Source organism: Sphaeramia orbicularis, chromosome 9 (assembly GCF_902148855.1).
Source record: "Sphaeramia orbicularis chromosome 9, fSphaOr1.1, whole genome shotgun sequence".
NCBI lineage: Eukaryota > Metazoa > Chordata > Actinopteri > Kurtiformes > Apogonidae > Sphaeramia > Sphaeramia orbicularis.
This window is the reverse complement of record NC_043965.1, coordinates 47,339,238-47,353,951: the sequence shown is the minus strand read 5'-3', so window position 1 is coordinate 47,353,951 and position 14,714 is coordinate 47,339,238. Positions and strand designations below refer to the sequence as shown.

Sequence of the window (14,714 nt, the reverse complement as noted above, 5' to 3'; positions counted from 1 at the left end):
AAACCCTCCTTTGTAAATGTAAACGTAGCCTCAGACACCTCACTCTTGGACTGGAGTCAACAGCTCGTTGTGACCTGGAGAGGACAGTCAACCAGACACCCATGAAGGGGCTCATTCTCATCCAGACACTTCACCTCTGGTTCCAAACACAGTCAAATGAGGTCTGAAGACGCCGTCAGGACCAGATTATCTGCAAAAAGCAGCTGTGATCCTCAGGCCACAGCAGTGAGCCTTCAGTCATGACTAGTTAAAGCACTCAGCGACTCCCCGAAGCTGGACTTATGTCTCTAATGCATTTGGAGCGTTTTCAGTGGAGGTGCTAAAAGACTGAGCCAACATCTTTAAGCCTTTATAGGGCACTCATAGAATACTGTGAAATTCAACATTTTAACCTTAGCGTGTTATTGAAGGACATACGAATTTATTACTTTTAGGAAATTTTTCTAAATTGTTATGTAGAAAATTAAGGTCAATGAAGTTACCATATTTGGTTCCTTACCAGTAAGTGGCAAAATAAAAAAAATAAATCAAAGAAGTATATAGAAAAAATACGGGAAAAAAACAGGTAATGTGAAAGGAACATGTATTTTAGAACGTTAGACCAACATTAGTGCTGATCCAGACCCCTGTCCACATCCACATGATCCCTTTGAACATCATTCCTTACATTAGTACCATTACTTCATGGTACCGGACAAAGCAGGTACACTCACTGTTCATGCAGAGATGGACCTTACAGACCCTGTAGACCAGGGTGTCAAAGTCATTTTGGTTCAGGGGCCATATTTAAGCCAATTTGATCTCAAGCGGGCCAGACCAATAAAATAATGACTTAATCATCGATAAATAATGACAAATCCAAGTTTTTCATTTTTTTTAGTACAAAAAAACCCCACTTAAATTATGAAAATATTTACATTTTACAAAAAAGATGTGAATAACTTGAAAAAAAAATAGTGCAATTCTAACAATATTATGCCTCTACTTATTATTTATACATGTACATTACACACAGTGTTACACAAACATTTGGTAACAGGCAGAATATTGTTAAAATGTTGGAGTTTGGAACTAAAATTTGAACAATTCCTACAATATTCCATCTCTTATTATTAACACAACTCCAGATCACAGTGGATCCATAAATGCACAAAACATTTAGTGACAGGCAGAATATTGTTCAAATTGCACATTTCAGGTTGTTCATCTTTGTTTTTATTTATGTATTTATTTGTATTTATTGTGAAAGAATAGTTTTGTAAATGTAAATATTTTCACAGTGTAATGTTTTTTTTTCCACTTAAATTTTTTCCACATAATTTTTCACAAAGAAAATTTGTAGTTGTCATTATTTATGGGTTATTGTGTTGTTATTTTTACTGTAGATCACATTGGTCTGTATGTGGAACCTGAACCTAAATGATTTTTGACAACCTGGACTGTTCAGGTTCATTTTTGCTCTTTCCCACGGGCTGGAATGGAACCTTTGGTAGGCCAGATTTGGCCCCCGGACCGCATGTTTGACACCTGCTCTGTTGACCACATTGGACCTGAGATTGTTGACTCACTGTCCTCACTGTAACTGTTTTGTAATGTATGTGGAAATGACTATAAACAGTCACTTGCCTGATAAAGGGTTAAGCCTTTTTTTTTCCCTCAGAAAAGCTGGAAAAAGCTAAAGGGTGCATTTAACCTAAGACATCTGTTGGTCACCATTAAACCTGTTGGTGGATCTGTAATGGTCTGAGCGTCCGTCTGTCCCTTTGACTCATCAGCTCTAATGTTTGTTTTGGATGATTTCATGGCAACCAGGAAATATGAGGCCATTGTAAAAGGAGCAGATGCACTCTGGGGTGAAAATACTGTTGTGTATGATGTTCACTTGGTTTAGGTTCATTAGGTTTTCTTAGTTACATCATGGACAACTTAATTTCAGAAGCAAACAATGTCTGCTTTTTCATTTAGAAGCAGATGTTTTTCAGTCATGTCTTAAAATGACATTTTTCATGGGAGACAAAACCTTGACACCTGTCCTGATGTGTCTCTGAATGTAAACAGGACACATCAGAACCCTGAGGCTGTTTACATCCTCACTAATACTCTGGTCATTATCTGATTTAATGGAGTTATCAGATTCTTAATGATCATGTAAACAGATAATCAGATCTGTTTTATAGTAATCTGATTATAATAAATCAGATTAACACACGGATTTGTCCCCAATATGCCCATGTCTTCATGCATGTATACAGGTTAAACTGATTATAATAAATCAGATTAACACACCTGAATTTGTCCCCAATGAGTACGGTTACATGATGTTTTTAAAATCCGATTTATTTTTCCAGAAGAAATTAATCTGGAACTATAGTACTTTCTCTTCTGTTTACATGGAAATGTTAAACCCGAATAAAGGTTTACATGTGAAACGTTTATTCGGTTCTCGCAGCCCTTCTGTTGGCTTAGTTTAGCATAGTCACTGCATTTCTATGGTCACACGTAGCCAGTTTTTTAAAGGTGATTTGTTGTCTTTTGTAAGTGATTTTGTGAAATCCGATTCTCCCTAATTCTTTCTTTAGATCTGCGACTTACTGCACTCATACAATCTTGGGACTGTTGTGTTGACGGAAGTTGGAAAATCTTTTTGTTGGAAGGGATGCATGCGCTAAATTAGCTTAGCTTTACCGTTTTAGCTTTGCATTAGTTTTTATTTCCCAAGGTTTTATTAGTGCAGTAAGTCACATGACCATGATTTGAGCCTCAATTTGTGATCATATTGACCCCAGTGGACTAAAGGAATGATTAGGGAGAATTGAATTCACAAAATCACTCATAAAATACTACAATTCACCTATAAAAGCCTGGCTACGTCTGACCATAGGAATGAAATGATTATGCTAAACTTGGCTAAGCTAACGGAAGGGCTGCGAGAACAAGGCAATCAGTGCACTGCAGTGCAAACTGATCTGCCCACTTATCGAACTCATTAGTGCATGACAAATGAATGAATGAAAAACAAGTGGTGAACTCTTCCTTCAGGGTTTTCCAGGCTGGTAGATCCCATCAGAATAGCCCACTGGAACGGTTTGGGTTGACTAGACTGCATTGCATATCCTTCCGCCAGCGCAGAATGTGTGCGTCATCGCGACAGGACAAGACAACGAGCATGTGCAGAATGGAAGGAATAAAGTCCAAACGGAATAAAGGGTTTACATGTCCGAGGAAGAATTTAGACCGGATTCAAAAGTGGATTAAATCAGTGACTTTAATCGGGTTTACATTTAATCCCAACTTTTCTTTTCAACTGGAATAAGGTGTTTACATGGGCATCTGAAATAGGATCTAACCTTTAATCAGATTAAACCAGGAATAAAAGTTGTCATGTAAACGCATGGAATATGCTCATGTCTTCATGCATGTAAACAGGTTAATCTGATTCATTAAAATTTACATCTGCACATATGTAAAACTATTAACTATATAGAAAACTGAAGTCATTTAGTCAAACATGGACAGAAGACAATAACAAGAGGTCTGAGTCTACCATCATTATGTACATAGTAGTGCGTTGACCCATGGGGAACCACCCATAGGGACTGAAGTCATTAAATGTGTCGTTCCTGTTTTTAACTTCATTTCCCATCATGCAGCATGGTACTGCGCTTTCTGTCAACGGTCATGGGCAACGCAACGTGATTGTAAGGCTGTTGTATTCCAAAATGACTACCATCTCCCAGAATATTGGTCTTATCAACTTGCTTAGATATTTAATGTGGACACTGGACTATTCCTCAACTGTAGGAACCTAATTGGCCAGTTAAAAACATCTCAATTTCTCAGAACTGTGCAGATACACACACACACACACACACACACACACACACACACTCTGAGACCTTCCAGTATTATGATATAGATGTGAAGAAAGAAATTCAGTAATGGACTGAAAAGTCTAAACCAGGCTTTTCCGATTATTACATTTCTGAAGTTCATGTAAATGCGTCAGATCTGATTATTACAAGTATCTGATTATTAACAGTCATTGGATTTTTATGGTCATGTAAAAAGACTCAGTGACTTTTACTTCAGAGACTAAAACAGTGAAAGGGTTTATTTTAGGGATGCATCGATACCACTTTTTTCCAGACAGAGTACGAGTACTTACATTTGAGTACTTGCCGATATCGAGTACCGATACGAGTACTTATTAATCCCATTCCAGTTCTTAGTTCCTTTTGTAAATGTGCTTTATTGTCGTTGCCATTAGTCTGACTGGAACAAGGTGCTGCTACTGACATTTAATGTGTTGGAATGAGCATTTGTCAATCAATCCACCAGGGGGTGTTGCTCTGAATGAACCATACTGGACAAATACCATGAAGAAGAGGAAAGGTTTTTGAAGAGAAGAAGAAAGTCAGTAATAACAAACATGGAGACGACAGAGGCAACACTAATGTGATACTAATATTGCAGCATTTTCACTGGTAAGGTTTAAAAGCTGAGCTTCAGCAGGTAGAGAAAAGAGAAATGAGCGATAAGTTTCGTTTTCACTTCCGCTGGTGGTGGTCCGCACTGCTCCGTACCCCGCAGTTCCTGGTGGTATTCTCTATCTGGGTACGCATCCGTGAGCATCTGGAAAATGGATGGAATGTACACAGAGGACAGACAGAACGCTGCGTCTGTATCTGTCTGTGTCTGTAACGTTACTTGCAGTCAGCGTTACTTTTATCACCATCATGTATTTACTTAAATCTCCACACTCTTCACACTCTACACACATTATTCCTCCTCCTCGTACCTGCTGCGCTGAACTGTGAATGTCACATGGCCGTAAGTGGTATTGGTGCATTTGTATCGGATATCTTTTACGAGTACAAATACGAGTATACACACTGAGTATCGGAGCCGATGCTGGATACTCGTATGGGGATCGGAGCATCCCTAGTTTATTTACTTACTGAGTCAAACATGTCTGAAGAAAGTTCTGCTTTAAATATAAATGAGAGATTAGTGAATGTCCATGAGGGAGATTAGACGTTAGAGGAGGGAGGGAAAAAAGCAGTGGGGTTGTTCCTGGTCTATCAGGACAACAGCAGAGTTTTATCGCAGTGACTGAAGTCAGGGCTGCAGGTGAAATGTTGGGAAACAAGCCCAACTACCAGCAATGGTTCAGGAGGATTATAGAGTCATGAACTTAGAGTCAATACAATTTCACCAGTTGGCTTATGAACACTATGGCATCATCTGGATTGACTTTTTATTGAAAGTTGTGTGACATCAATAACAAGTGTACCTCAGCAGAACATTGTCTGAAAAGACATCGGCAGTGTCTGGAAACCCCCCTGCCCCCCCACAGCAGCAGTTCATACTGTACTGAACCCACTATCAATTCTGATCACACAGTTTTGTTCCTGTGCACAGCCAATCCATTTCACATATACAGATCCCCAGGCCACGTCCCATTGTTCCTGCTGTCTCCCTATGCAACGCCGTGGCTTTGTTTGGTCGTTTATTTGGTCTGCTTTACTTTGCAGTTTGCCTCAATGTCACATTTTCTCATTTATTTATTTATAGCACCCGCATACAGATTAAAAGAGGAGAAGAAACCCTTCAGATGGTGGAAATAAAGCAGAATGCAGATCAACATCTAAAGGAAAGTTTGGGTCTGGTCACACAAACAAGTGCAGTTTGTCTCATAACTTTGGATCAGAGTCCACTGACATTCAGATGACTTTACCAAAAATGATCTTTTTTGTGCACATATTAATAATTCAGATGGTCTATAGCTGCTGCTTGTTAGAACCGTATCACTGATAATTCCATTCAACATTATTGATGTTTCAAACATCATTACATCAGAGCAAACAGAAAATAGACTACAGCATCAGAAAAAGGCAGTTGTACAGAACACAAATATAATCGAGTATGAGACATAAACTGTATGTTCCTATTTGTCTGTGAGTAGACTTACAAAACTGTCAACCAGAATAAGCCTGGTGGTAGTTCGGTGTGTTAGCCTCAAGTGATACAAATGGAAATGAGATGAGCTGAACACAATTCACTGGCCTGTGTCACCACAGTACACTAATACTAGTACTAATGGAGGTAACTAGAGGTCCTCAAACCCAGACACACTAACTAGTAGGCCTGTAACGGTACACAAAATTTTCGGTTCGGTACATTTTCAGTTTTCAAAGCCACGGTTCATTTTTTTTCCAGTTCAGTACGGGAAGAAAGAAAACCCCTCAAAATGTCTATTAATGCATTTATGAATTTTTAAACATTTTTCCCCCAATTTTTGGAGAAAATAGAATATAGAAAAACAGGAATAATATAATTCTGCTGCTACAAATCAAATGGAAAATAAAATAAATTTCTAATACTAAATGTATTTTAAACATTAGTATTGCACTTTTCCCTGAAAGGTAGTTCTGCATAAAAATACAGTCTACTCTCGTTATACCGCCAACTTCCGTTCACGGCCAAATTGGCGGTATAGCGAAAATGGCGTTACAACGGGTTGCGTCCATAATGTGCATGTCTTTACTATATGATGTCTATGCTGCCTCCGTTAACCCGTTCTAATTACGTTTCTAAATAAATCTTGATTCTGTTATGTTGTACGGCAGGGATCGGCAACCTTTAACACTCAAAGAGCCATTTCGACCCGGTTTCCACGGAAAAGACAACACTGGGTGCCGCACCTCGGAGGTGCCACGGTGCCGCACCTCGGAGGTGCCGCGCCGCGCCGCTGGCGGTATAACGGTCGGGAAATCAATGGTATAAGTGTTTGTGCATGGAACTGGGCTGGCGGATGGCGATAAGCGGAAATGGCGGTATAACGGCGGGCGGTTTAACAAGAGTAGACTGTACCAAAAAATTCCACATGAAGTACAACATTAACAAGAGGGTAAACTGGTATTCTATTTAAACAAACTGAAGAGAAACTTTGACAACACAATGAACCAAATTATTTATTTTAGGACAGAGAACAAACTGTTTAGGACACTGTGTGTGTGTGTGTGTGTGTGTGCCTGTGTGCATGGTGATTTTTTTTTTTTTTTTGTCAGAGCTGGGGGTAGGGGGGGCGCGCCGTTATATACCTGGGGGTGTGGTCCATAACTAACGTAACGAACGCTGTCGTGAAACTTTACATACTTTCAACGTTCTGTTTATTCTTCTATTATACAGCATGTATGATAGACAGACAGACAGACAGAGCTAGTGTAAGTGTTTTAGAACTACCGTAGTTCCTAGGGGCCAAACAACGTCCGTCTTATTAACGTCTCTTTCCTCATTGTTGCCTTTCACCTGAACCTGAACTGATCCAAACTGGACTGTACTGATGGTGGAGGGTCTTCAGTCTCTTCCTTCCAGGTTCACATCATATTTGTTGGTTTTTTAACCTTATATCAGCTGCTATTTCATATTTTGGGTCAATGTGTGCGTCCTTCCATATGTCTGTGTGAAACTTGTGCGGATTTAAAGTTCCGCATCGAACGAGATCTTTCGTTCCTTTTTTTTTTTCTCATCATACTGTGCCGTTTCGGTACAGCTGTGTACCGTTACCGGCCTGCTAACTAGTACTAATGGAGGTAAGTAGAGGTCCTCAAACCCAGACACACTAATAGAAGTCTGCATGTGAGGGCAGGAGCTTCTCTACATCTTTTCAGCTGCTCTTGGGGGTTTACAGGTTTTCCAGTCTGAAGAATGCTGGTGTGGCTTTTACAAAACCATAATTAAACTTATTGCATAAATACATTCTACATTAAATGATAGAAGTAAAATGATAAAGGTAAAATGAGTCACCTGGCTTTAACCATTTGCTCTTATCTCTTGAAATGTGTAGTGGATGTAAACATTGAGGGAAAGCAGGATCTTCATGTGTGTGGATCTGTTGCACGTGGTAAAGTATAGAGGTCCACTTCGCCCCTCTTTCCTGGGGTGTTGTAGAGGAAGCAGCAGTCCAATAGATGTGATTTTTTTTAGACTGCCAAGCGACTTCTTGAGTATAGTACAGTCTTTGTTTTGTGCAAACTTCACCATCTTTTTGGATGGCCCTAAAAACAGATAGAAAAATATATATATTGCCTAAAGAATTGATAATACACAGACGTTCCATTACTACCTGCAGTAGAGTATTGCATGTTAGTCATTGTAGGGAATATTAACAACAAAAATATAAACGCATGAACAAATATTTTTAGTAGGGGTGGGCAAGTTAACGCGTTATTACCGCGTTAATGCATTCATTAAATAACCCCGACAATTTTTTTATCTCACGTTAACGCCGTTTTATTATTGTTCTGCCTTTCAAGCAAGTCTTAGTTGATTTATACATACGGACTCTTATTTTGAAACTAATGCTTTTTTTGCCAGTCCAAACACCGGTGCTGTGTGTATGTGCAGCTGAGAGGAGAAAACCGGCGAACTTTACAAGTAATGCTGATGTTTAAGCTAATTTGTTTATGCAGCAGTCAGAGATGGGTTGCTAATTCTTTATGCAGGCTCATGCTAAGTTTATGCAAATTCATTGGCTGTGTTTAGGTCTAATATGTCAGCCTTTGAACTAACCTTTACTCATTTACGATGTGAATGTTGTCATTTTATCTCGATGCTAACTTGAATGGGAAAATCCATAGACACGCTAACGATTAACATTTACAGGTTAATTAAAGATTTACAACGTCTTTTTTCAGCAACAAAGGTTCACATCAGAGATATTTGATACTATTCATTCTTACAACAACTGAACATGAAATACTCACAGGCAAACGTTTTGGGACCATACAAACAAGAGTGAAAGAAACATGTCTGTTAGTTCTATGTCCGAACTGACTACGGTAACACAGAAAGGACAAAGCATACGTTAGTGCAACTTATCTGACCACTTCAGGGCCCCTTTTGCTTGCTTTGAACAACTGAACATCACATATTAATGGGCTTATTAGTATCAGTACTGATTAGTGGGCTTAAGACTCCTGTCAATCACTCACAACTGTAAATACACTGGTGGGGACATAAACATGTGTACAAGTAGTGGTTTTTTTACATGGACATTTTCATTTTAAATGTCTTCAGATGGTGGGGTTGAGAAGGACACAGTTGTTTGGAAGCACTGACGTGCAATTATTTTTATCACTGGAGTACTTCCAGTCTGGAATATCACTGAAAGGCAATACATCCTGTTGATGCACCCCCCAACTATGAGATTGATTGCAGAAAGCCATGTGATTAATCGCGATTAAAAATTTTAATCGCTGCCCACCACTAATTTTTAGTTATTTTTATGTCATAAAATATAGTACATATCCCAAAATAACAGTACATATTTGTTAACAAATCAGCTTTAATTTGCGAGCATTGCAATCAATTTTAAAGCAATAGTCCTGCAGTAATGGCAGCAAGAGCACAATGGGGGTCAATGGGCCAAGTTCACAGACGTCAGTAACGCATGTGTCCACCATTAGCCTCGCGTAGAGCAGAACACCGGCAACGCATGGACATCACCAAGTTGTCAACTGTGGGCTGGGGGATATTGTCCCATTCCTCCTGGAGTGCCACTCGCAGTTGGTGAATGTTCTGGGGAACTGGAACCCGGTGGCGGACACGCCTATCCAGAAATCCCAGAGGTTTTCAATGGGTGACATGTCTGGTGACATGTCTGGCGGCCAGTTGAGGACAGGAATATCCTCCTCCTCTAGGAAGTCCCTGCATATCCTGGCAAAGTGCGGGCGGGCGTTGTGTTGTTGGAAAGTCACATGATGGAGCTCCACAAAGGGCGCAACAATAGGTCTCAGGATTTCATCTCGGTAACGTTGCGCATTCAGGTTGCCATCGATGAAATGCAGACGTGTACGCTGTCCATGGCAAATGCCTGCCCACACCATGACACTACCGCCACCATGAGCCACCCATCATAGGACATTAGCGTCAGCATAACACTCACCAACACGGCGCCAAACACGGACTCTGCTATCAGCATGGTACAGCTGGAAGCGAGATTCGTCACTAAAGAGCACGGTCCTCCAACGTGCAAGTGTCCAGTGCACATGAACATTGACCCAGTCCAGTCGTGTCCGACGTCAGGCTGCTGTGAGGTCGAGGCCCTGGTGTGGTCGACGTGACCGGAGATGAGCCTCCTGCAGCCGGTTCCTGACTGTCTGGGCTGAAATTCGCCTGTTGTGAAGACCGACAGTCTCATCAGCAGTTCTGGTTGCTGGGCGGGTCTGATCATGCAGGTGCTGGAGCCGCATGTACTGGTCCTGTGCGGGCGTGGTCACACGTGGCCGGCGGGCATGTGCGCGGTTCACTGTGGTACCAGTCTCTCTGAAGCGAGTCCTCAGGCGGCTGATATTGGAATGATGCACATTCAGTTGTGCTGCCACTGCAGTAACAGATAACCCAGCATTGAGCATGCCAATGGCACGTTCCCTCATGATTTGCGACATCTGTGGCATGTTGACAAGTGACAAAAGTGAACATTTTGGTGTGCCCTTTTATTGTCCCAAGTCTAAGGAGTGTCTGTGTAATGGTCACGCTGTGTGATCAGCACCTAGACATTCCACACCTGTCTCATGGGTGGATTAGCACTAATACACCTAATGTCTGATTCTCACCAGTGTGCACAAAATTTATCACATGGCTTGAAAGCAGGCCCGTACTGGCTAATCGGGAGGACCGGGACAATTCCGGTGGGCCGATTTAATATTTGGGCCGCGAGGGCCGGAGTTCACTTTAAATATGTATTTAATATTTTATTTATTTATTTTTTGGGGGCCGGTGTTCAGTCATAGCACTGAGTTGATCACATAATCTGCAGCCGCTGTTCCTGGCCCCCACCCCCTCTACGAGCAAACTGTTTGTTTTTCTTCTTTTTTGCGGACACACCGTGACCTGGCCTAACATGTCCTTGCATACGGTTAGTAGCTCTAGACTGTATCTGTGGAGCATATACCATCTGTGTTCTGTAGGCTGTGGATGGTCAGCTGTGTTTGCTGTTAGAAACATGGATAATAGAAAAAGCAAAGGTGGTGTGGAGAAGCAAGAATTAAAAAGAGGAAAGCTCTGGAAGCAAACAGCCAAATGTGACAAAATCGGCAACTTTGTCACAAAAACGACCTCCCGGTTGGAAACAACTAATGAGGACGATGAAACGGGTAACCACCTTTCAAGTTAGGTAATTATTGAGTCAGTGAATTGTGTGGCATTGTGGCGTGGAACATAATGTTATGCAGTTTAAATAATAGTATGATGCGACGCCACAGAACTGGGAAACTTTGTCTTGTAGCTCCTCAGATTCAGAAAGCAGATCCAGCAGCAGGCACCAGCCATGAGCCCACAAGTCCAGAGTGGGCAGGTACTGCTCAGAGAGGGAAGAGGATTAGAAGAAATAGGCTCCAATGAAGAGTATGGTGTAGGCCTGTTCAGTATGAAAGGTGCTCTGAGATGCTCCAGGATTCAGCACTACATGAATGAAACTGACACCAAGGCTTTGAAAATAGAAGATTTGTGCTGAGAATTCTGAGCATTTTTAAAATGTGATTTAGTGTCAGAAGCAGAGCCAGGAGCCAGTAGTGATGAGGGGATTGTTCCTGTCAGGATGGAAGGAAAAGGTGAGCTGTTGGAACAGACTGTGTGAACAAGCAGTAGTTCCAGTAAAACCACTTTCTATACCCAAACCATAGTCCTGACCTATTTTAATTTTTATTATTAAAAGTGAGACAGTAAATACACAAAGCCCACAACTGAAAGGCAATAGCACAAAGTAATATTAAATAAAGCTGCATATTTTGCCAATGTAAATATCTTAATTAGTAAAGTAAGTCCAAATGTCTGTAGATATTTTTTATTGTGATCCAGGTGCAGGTGAGTCTAGAGAAACTGGAGGAAGTGTGAAAGGGAGAGCAGAGTCTACTGATGACAGAGGAGCAGCTCAGCAGCACAACCCTGAACCACTAGGCACAAATGACACAGATGAAGATGAGTCTGTCTCGCGATGTTGTTCACTTCTCATACATTCCTGTTGCGCTGTTTTCTCATTCGATCTCTGCTCAGTGCATTTGTCGGTAGACTGCGGGCGTCTCTGGGCTTCAATGGGACTAAGTGGAACAGTTTTTTTCATTGCGTCAAAACTGGATGGTAATTGGGTAAATGCCACGAGGTTGTCCCGCCCCCGGGCGTCTCTGGGGGTGAATGGAGATGTGGGCGGAGCTCGGCCAGGCTGGACGCCAGAATCCCACGTGCTGATTGGAGGATCAGTCGAAAGGCTGAATCTCATTTGATTGACAGCTGTTTTGAGCTCTGCTCCTTCGCTGACACAGTTCAGTTTAATACCGTTGCACATTCTGCTGTGAAAGAGAGAGAGAAACCACTACGAAATTACTCGTTCATTTCTTGCACTGTAAATAAAACACACTCATTATACTTCCTTGTGTCAATTTAACATAATTTCAGCGTTTTTTTGTTTCAGTTACATAATTTAATCATTTCTTGTCAAGTTTAATATCATTTTGTAGATAGTTAAATCAATCAAACTGTCGGCTAGGTCGGAGTGAAAGGAGCATCTGTAGTTTAAAAAGGCTGAAGTCTTACACCCACAACACAATGGGCCAAGGCAATCTGAGCAGCCCAGCTCTGCTGGACATTGAGAGGACACTGGTCCAGTCCCTGGAAAAGACGCCTGCTTGATATGATAAGGTCACTGAGCATTTTCTTTAAAAGGAACAGAGGGATGAATTTATGTTTAAATAACTTGACAATTATTTTTGATGTAAGCCGACAATGAGCTTCCCCTGTCTGAAAGACGAGCAGCCGCCACTGGACTGGGCCCACCTCAAACAGCTTGAAAAGGCATTTTTCACAGATGATATAAGTTGGGGTTCTGTGGATTGGTGCTGTTGACTCTGGTCTGTCGTTACAAAACATACATTACCATTGAAAACAAATGTACAAATGTACCTGCATAATAGCTTTGTTCTTGGAACTTTACTTACTTCTCATCCGCCACCTCTGACAAAGCAGTGATGAATCTTCAGGATTATATATCGAATCCTGTGGATCCAGTATGTTCATTGTTGAGCTGCCTTCTAAAGGGTCATCCTCCTCTTCTGTCCCCCTTAAGGCTCATTTGTACGTAAATAGGTTGGTCCATTTCTAACGTTGTCATGCGTCACTGCCTTCATACTTCCATGCGTCCTGTACATTGGAATAAGCGTTTCTCCATCAGTCCCTAGAGGCCAGGTAGTTTTTCACTAAGTCCCACGGTCGCTCTTTGAAAGCCACTATTTATGGAAACTATTCTGTTCAAATCTCCATACAGCTTCCACTGTTCTCGGTGGTACTGCTCAGTTTTGTCCGTCCGGGTACACATCCACAAACTCCCAAAAAAGGAACAGAAGTACACATGTAATGTACGCAGGGACAAACAGAACGCTCCGTCTGTATCAGTCTGTGTCTTTAACGTAGAACATAAATGAGCCCTTAGTCATGGTCTCTTTGACTTATTAATTAATTAATTAATTAATTAATTAATTAAATAGGGACAATGCATATTAATGAACATCTACAATAATTGCAGCTGTAAATATGCCAGATTGTAGCGGCAAAGCTAATTTCCATCTGTAGTCCCTAGGCAGGTGACAGGAAAGACAGTTAACAAAAATGCAAAACATCATAACAACACACAGAACAACACAGTGAGGATGATCTACTGATGGTCACAGGCTTGGTTTTCCTTCGTCCAGTGTTTAAGTTGTGGTTTATCGGTGTTACTTCTTCCTCAGTATCATCCAGTCAGTTGCTTCACTGTTGATGTTGATGTTGTTGATGTCATGAGTCCATGTGCATGCACAAAGGCAGTTGTCAATATACAAACACCAACATCTGTGCGATGTGGGATTACCTGAATGCCTTTGAAAACAAATAATAAACATTAGCTACATTTACATGTAACTGGTTTTATTTCAATAATATGTTATAACACAACAAATGTAATGCACAACACTACTTTACAACCTGCTCTTCTGACACGACATTGTAGGGTTTTCATGGAAAGCTGTGTCCCAACAGAGCGTGTCTGTTTTAATTCTGTTTGGCAGCCTTTGTGAGCAAACAAAGGTTGCTCACTTGCCCCAGCCCTCTGAAATAAAAATAACGCCATATGTAAATGAAAATTAAACACAAAAATAAAGCTGTTTATTTAGTAACAAAGAATAAGAGATTGAAGCACTAAATTACCACTGCATCTATAAGGTTAGAAACAACACCATAACAAAAGATCCAAAGTGGTACAACTATATCTTCTCTACAATAAGTAGCTGTTTAAATTTTATTCCCACTTTTAAGCACCAAAGGAAGAAAGATACATCTAAACAATGACGGCAGTAATTACGTTAATCCATTAATACATAAAAGATCGCAAAAGCAGCTACAGAGACCTTTTTAGAAGGTTAGTGATAGCTAGTATAACCGAAATGTTTTGCCATCTATCAAATATTCAACACAATCTACAGGTCAGATATGTTTACATATCACACTAAAGCCACAACAAGCGGCATCCACGTCTATAAACAAGAAGCCACAACACAGAGTGAAGCTAATTCTAGGCATAACATTAGTACTGTGCAGACAATAAAATAATGTTAAACAAAATGCAAGAAGAATAACAGTCACTTATCCAATATACTAACTGCTAGCTCTGATACTTTGTTTGT

General features: G+C 40.8%; 1 long non-coding RNA gene across 1 annotated transcript; it reads left to right on the top strand.

Moving 5' to 3' along the window:
• Nucleotides 1-5,126: 5,126 nt before the first annotated feature.
• Nucleotides 5,127-13,348, top strand: LOC115425208 (uncharacterized). Its single transcript, XR_003936202.1, has 3 exons — nt 5,127-5,137; nt 8,807-8,812; nt 13,238-13,348. It is a non-coding gene; the product is annotated as an uncharacterized LOC115425208 (long non-coding RNA).
• The last annotated feature ends 1,366 nt before the right edge of the window (nt 13,349-14,714 follow it).